General features: G+C 55.8%; 1 pseudogene; it reads left to right on the plus strand.

Moving 5' to 3' along the window:
• The first annotated feature begins 1,272 nt into the window (after positions 1-1,272).
• LOC112206766 (protein phosphatase 1 regulatory subunit 26-like) lies at positions 1,273-4,918 on the plus strand (annotated as a pseudogene).
• Positions 4,919-6,527: the final 1,609 nt, after the last annotated feature.

The following is a 6,527-nucleotide window of genomic DNA, read 5'->3' on the forward strand; positions in this document are numbered from 1 at the left end:
GGCAGTTTTTCAAGTTGAAATAAAAGGATTCTGATTAGCAACATTAAAACATTAAGATATTAAGTTCACAGGTAGGCCGGGCGCGGTGGCTCACGCCTGTAATCCCAGCACTTTGGGAGGCCAAGGCGGGTGGATCACAAGGTCAGGAGAGGGAGATCATGCTGGCTAACACGGTGAAACCCCGTCTCTACTAAAAATACAAAAAATTAGCCAGGCGTGGTGGCGGGCGCCTGTAGTCCCAGTTACTCGGGAGGCCGAGGCAGGAGAATGACTTGAACCCGGGAGGCAGAGCTTGCAGTGAGCCGAGATCATGGACACTGCCCTCCAGCCTGGGCGACAGAGCGAGACTCTGTCTCAAAAAAAAAAAGTTCATAGGGAAAGGTAAGTATATAGTCACATTCATAACACTGTAATATTGCAGTGGTGGTGTATAAATCACTTTTCACTGTAGTATAAAAGTTAAAATGTAAAAGGATTAGGCGGCCCGGGCGCGGGGCAGCGGCTGTGGGGAGGCGGGGAGGCGGGGAGGCGGGGGGCCTGGCCGGACACCCCTGCGCCCCCTCCCCGCACCCGGGCGGAGGGCGGCCTCTTCCCCCTCCCCCTCCCCCGCCACCCCCGGCAGCCGCCTCCCCCAGGACGCAGGAGGCGGGCGGAGGCCGGGTCCGCGCAGCGGGCGACTTGCAGCGTGGGCCGGGTCGAGGTCGGGGGGGCGGTTTCGGGGGCTGGGAAGCTGGGGGGCCGGGGACAGGAGGGTGGGGGGGCCGGGGAAAGGAGGGCTGGGGGGCCGGGGACAGGAGGGCCATGCAGGCAGTGGCAAGCGGGCGGCGAGGGCTCCGTGGGGCAGGTGGACGGGGATCAGCGCCTGGGGCTGCTCCGTTCCCCAGGCGGGTGTCGTGGCTCTGGCCTCCATGCAACTCCAGGTCTGCGCGCCCAGCGCTGCTGGAGCCCCAGTCAAAAGTCTATTTCAAAAGCAGAGAGAGGATGCTTCCGTCTAAGTGGAGTGATGAAGACCTGATCCCTGGGCCATTTGGGAACACTAGCTGCCTTTCATCACAGTCAACCCGGACTCAGAGAATGTCAAGAGCTTGTTGGTTGGGTCAAGAATGAATCTAGGCATGACGTCATAGTTTATAGTCATCCTTTTAAACCTGCAAAGAAGCATTTGCAGGTTTAAAGTTATTTCACGGGTACTGCTTGCCAATCTTTGGAGGATGTGAAGCCTGCAGAGAAATAAAGTGTCGCCCCTCTGCGCGTCGCTCCCCATCTGCTAGAATGTTTCTCATGAATGCTCCTCCAGTGGTTGCTCTCCAGCCCAAATGGGAGGCCTCTGTCCCGCCAGGGAGCTTTAGGTTCCCCGGGTGCTTCTCGGAGGCTGACAAGGGCGTGGAGAGCATGTCGGTGAGCACCCGGGTGCAGATGCTCATCAGCACGCCGCAGAGCGACAGGGCTGCTAGGGGCACCAGCGATGAGCGCGCTGCGCAGAGGGGGCAGAGGGATGCCACGACGCCAGGCCTGCTGCCAAGCCCACCATGCACAAGGAGCTGCCAGCGTTGGCTGCCTGTGGTCTTGTTGCTGACTTTGACCCCATGGGAGAGGAGGAAACTGCAGACTTTGGCCCATTGGTGCTAGATTCAGACAGTGACGATTCCGTGGACCGGGACATTGAGGAGGCCATCCAGGAGTACCTGAAGGTAAAGAGTGGAGCCGCACAGCCCGGGGCCAGCGGGGCCCAGCCATGCGCAGCCTTCCAGGGCTGCAGGCGGAGGCAGTAGATGTAAGCCGGAACTGGCTCACAGCAGTGCCCAACTGCCCTGTGTTCCCCAAAACTTGTACCTGGCTCAGATGGTGTGGCCCTGGCAGCCAGGTGGGATCCAGCAAGGACCAGGGCTCTGCCTCCCCAGTCAGCATGAGCAGAGATGACTCCTTTGAGCAGAGCATCAGGGCAGAAATAGAACAGTTTCTGAATGAGAAAAGACAGCATGAGACCCAAAAATGTGATGGGTCAATGGAGAAGAAACCAGACACACATGAAAATTCGGCCAAGTCACTCTCGAAATCCCACCAAGAGCCGGCTACAAAGGTGGTGCACTGGCAGGACCTGATGGGCGTCCAGGAGTTCGCCTTCTGCAGACCTCCCCCGGTTAGCAAAGACAAACGTGCAGCCCAGAAGCCTCAGGTCCAAGGTCACGACCACGCAGGAGAACTAGGGCAGCACAAAGCCAGCAACCCCCGCCGCCCTTCAGAAGCAGGACAGAATAAAAGTGGGATTAAAAGGAGCGCCAGCACCGCAAGGAGGGGAAAGCGAGTCACGAGCGCCGTACAGGCGCCCGAGGCGTCCGACTCCAGCAGCGACGACGGCATTGAGGAGGCCATCCAGCTGTACCAGGTGCAGAAAACACGCAAGGAGGCCGACGGGGACCCGCCCCAGAGGGCCCAGCTCCAAGAGGAAAGAGCACCTGCCCCTCCCGCACACAGCACAAGCAGCGCCACAAAAAGTGCCTTGCCAGAGACCCACAGGAAAACACCCAGCAAGAAGAAGCCAGTGCCCACCAAGACCATGGACCCTGGTCCAGGGGATCTGGACGCTGACCATTCCCCCAAGATCCCAAAGGAAACCAAAGCTCCACCTCCAACGAGCCCGGCTTCCAGGAGCAAGTTTGTGGAATGGTCCTCTTGCCAGGCAGACACCTCCGCTGAGCTGATGTGTGTAGAAGCAGTCCTGGACATTTTCAAGACGGTCCTGCCGGCCCTATGGAGGGCAGCGATGGGTCCCTGTCCGCAAGCCCACTCTTCTACTCCCCCAACGTGCCTTCCCGCTCTGACGGTGACAGTAGCTCCGTGGACAGCGACGACAGCATTGAGCAGAAAATCTGGACGTTTTTGGCCCTCAAGGTGCAGTCTGGAAGTTTGCTGGCCAGAGGTGAGAGCTTCCCGCAGGCTGCCCAGGGCCCACTTTCACCACCTGGCCTCAGCAGCCAGACCGGCAGCCCCAAGGCCCCTCTCTCTAAAACACTGGACCCACTCCTGGCTGCAAAAGGAAGCATAGAGGCGGCGGCCAAGTGAGGCCATCCACTCCCAAGAACATGCGGGAGGTGGGGAAAGAGGGTGGCCAGGATGCGGACCACAGCCAGGGGAGAGCCGGGCCCGGCCATGAGGGGCGGGACCTTCCCATCCAGGGCACAGCCAGCGAGGCCTCGGGATGGGAGGGCGCCGCTAGGGTGGGACCTTTCCATCCAGGGCACAGCCAGCGAGGCCCCGGGAGGAGAGGGCGCCGCTAGGGTGCCTGGTGACACTCACATGTCACAGGGCCAGGGTAAGACAGACGAGGCAAGGCACCTAGACAAGAAGAAGAGCTCCGAAGACAAAAGCAGTTCCCTGGACAGTGACAAGGACCTGGACACAGCCATCAAGGACTTGTTAAGGTCCAAGTGAAAGCTCAAGAAGAGGTCCAAGGAGCCCAGGGCTGTGTGCAGGAAGATGGTCAGGTTCAGCACCTCCCAGACGCACTTCCAGAAGCAGATGGGCAGGCTCCTGAGAGAGTGGAAAAACAGGCACCTGCAGGTGCTGAAGAGCTGCCTAAGTCCAAGAGAGACAGCTGCGAGGGCTCCAGAAAGAAACCCCCCAGTGTCTTTGGCAGCAGGGCAGAGAGGACGAGCCCCAGCCTTCCTGGTGAGGAGACCCGCTTCTGCCTCCGCCTCCGAAGAGAATCTATTCCCCAGAGAGTCCCAGGGCCCAGCTCCCAGCCCTGGCTCCTTGTCTGACAACAGCAGTTCAGTGGACAGCGACGATAGCATCGAACCGGAGATTAGGAAGTTTTTGGTGGAAAAGGCCAAGGAGTCGGTGAGCAGTTCAGAAGTTCAGGCAGAGGGCCCCACCGCTCTCGGGACAGGGGGCCCAGCCAGGCCAGAGGTACCTTGCAGGAAGGAGCCGGCCCCACTGCCTGGCATGTGCACACGGAGCCAGAGGGCCGGGGGGGGTCCCACATTTGGCTGAAGGGCATCGAGGCTCAGGGAGCACAGGGCGCAGCGTGCCTGCTCAGCCAGGGTGGGAAGGGGCTCCCCACTGATCCGGCGGAGGGGATCATGCGCCACCCAGGAGGACCAGCGGCAGTGTCTCCGCCAAGGTCTCTCAGTGAGCAGGAGAAATGTTTACGTTTACAAAGACCAGAGCCCACGAGGGGCTGAGCCTGCTGCCAAAAGTGCTTTTGGTCAGCGGCCCAGCTGTGCCACAGCGGGCACCGAGGCAGGAGGCGCCAGGGGGACCTTTCACGTGGGCTGCAGGAACCGGAGCTTCCTGACCCCCAGCCCGGGAGCTGAGAGGGACGCTGGAGCCCAGGCCAACCGCGCCCCGCCCTGGAGTGACTTTGCCCACCATAATCGGCTGCCCAGCCCATGGGCACTTCGCTCCAAAGGTAGAGATGCGGCGTGGAGGGGGCGGCATTGGGAGAGAGAGACAAGGGGTCCGAGGGCCCCGCCCGGGGCCTGCCCAGCCTGCCCCTTGCGGGCTTCTCCCCGCTGCTGTCCACCCAGCTCTTCCACTTTGGAAAGGGTGTCTCCTGGGGGGGCAGGGAGACCGGCCTCTTCAGCCCCTACCCGGGACTGCCTCTGCAGGGCCTGTCCTTCTCGGCCTTCAGGGAGTCCCAGGCCGGGCCCAGCCCTGTCTTTGGAAGCCCACACTTGCTGGCGAAGAAGGACTGCGGTCACCGGCCAAGCAGGAAGGTACAGACAGGGCTGAGTTTGCACAACAGGAAGAGCTCTGGCTCGGAGGAAAGGATTTTAGACCTGAGGTATCCACGAAGGGTCAATCAGTAGAGATGACCAGGACCAGGACACCTTGGGCAGTGACGCCAGTGACTTCAGCAACACCTCTGCAGAGGTGTTGCTGCTGCAGTGGCGGCAGCTCAGTAGTGAAGGTATAAGACCTCGAGCTGTGGGTTCGCGTCCTGGGTTCCATGCATTCGTGGAAAGCGGCGTAGCCGACGTGTATCTGTGCCTGTGTGTGATGGTTCTGTGGTTGCAGGGAGGGGAAACAGTCTGTTATATATAGCCTTGTATATATGTATACCAACATGAAACAATGCTTTTATTTAACAGATGTGTCCTGGCAAATATGATTTTTGTAGCTTTTTGTACATTATTTAAAGTGATGTAAAAATGTTTTTGGAAAATACTGTTGGTCAATTTTGTAGGGTGTTCCTTAACTGCAGTTTTCTGTGTTCTGCATACAAGTCTTAGATTAGAAAACATTTGGTTTTTATCATCACAACCAGGTTTACAGGGACTCTGATGTTTTTTGGTTGATTGCTGGTGAGAATGGCCGGCGCTGGCTGCAGTGGTAGCTTTAGGAAGGCCGAGGTGCCCTCCCCAGGAATCGCTCACATGCCCCAAAGTGTCCGTCAGGAAGTTCCTGGGACAGCACTTTTTATACAGAGGACACCCCCCCCCCACCGCCTGGCTTCATGGTCCTTGGAGGCCAGAGCACATCTGAAAACTACAGGAACGGAAAACCAAACTCCGCATGTTCTCACTTATAAGTGGGAGTTGAACAATGAGAACACTTGGACACAGGGCAGGGAATATCACACACTGAGGCCTGTTGGGGGATGGGGGCAAGGGGAGAGATAGTATTAGGAGAAGTACCTAATGTAAATGATGGGTTGATGGGTGCAGCAAACCACCATGGCACATGTATACCTAAGTAATAAACCTGCACTTTCTGCACGGCTACCCCAGAACTTAAAGTACAATTTTAAAAAACAAAAAAACAGAAAAAATAAGTAGAGATTAAACCAGTAATGAAAATCTCCCAACAAAGAAAATCCCAGGACCAAATGGTTTTACTGGTCAATTTCAACAAACATTTAAAGAATTAATAACAATCCTTCTCAAACTCTTCCAAAAAAATTGAAGAAAAGGGAACACGTTGAAACTCATTCTAAGAGGCCAGCATTATCCTGATATCAACTCCAGATAAGAACACTACAAAATAAGAAAACTATAGGTCAATATCCCTGGTTAACATAGATGCAAAAGTCCTCAATGAAATACTAGTAAACCAAATTCAACAGTGCATTAAAAGAATTATTCACCATGAATCCAGTCTCTACCAAAAGTCCAAAAAAAAAAAAAAAAATTAGCTGAGCGTGCTGGCGGGTGCCTGTGGTCCCAGCTACTAGGGAGGCTGAGGCAGGAGAATGGCATGAACTTGGGAGGCGGAGCTTGTAGTGAGCCGAGATCGCGCCACTGCACTCAGGCCTGGATGACAGAGCGAGACTCCATCTCAAAAAAATAAATAAATAATAAATAAATAAAAAACAAAAAAAGAATTATTCACCAGGATCAAGTGGGATTTATCTCTGGCATGCAAGGATGCTTTAACATACAAGAGTCACTAAATGTGATACACCACATCAACACAATAAAGGATAAAAATCCTTTATTTTTATTATTAAAAAGCACTTGATAAAATTCAACATCCTTTCATGATTTAAAAAAACAAACTGAACAAATTAGGTACAGAAGGACTGT

This window comes from Pan troglodytes, chromosome 23 (assembly GCF_028858775.2).
Source record: "Pan troglodytes isolate AG18354 chromosome 23, NHGRI_mPanTro3-v2.0_pri, whole genome shotgun sequence".
NCBI lineage: Eukaryota > Metazoa > Chordata > Mammalia > Primates > Hominidae > Pan > Pan troglodytes.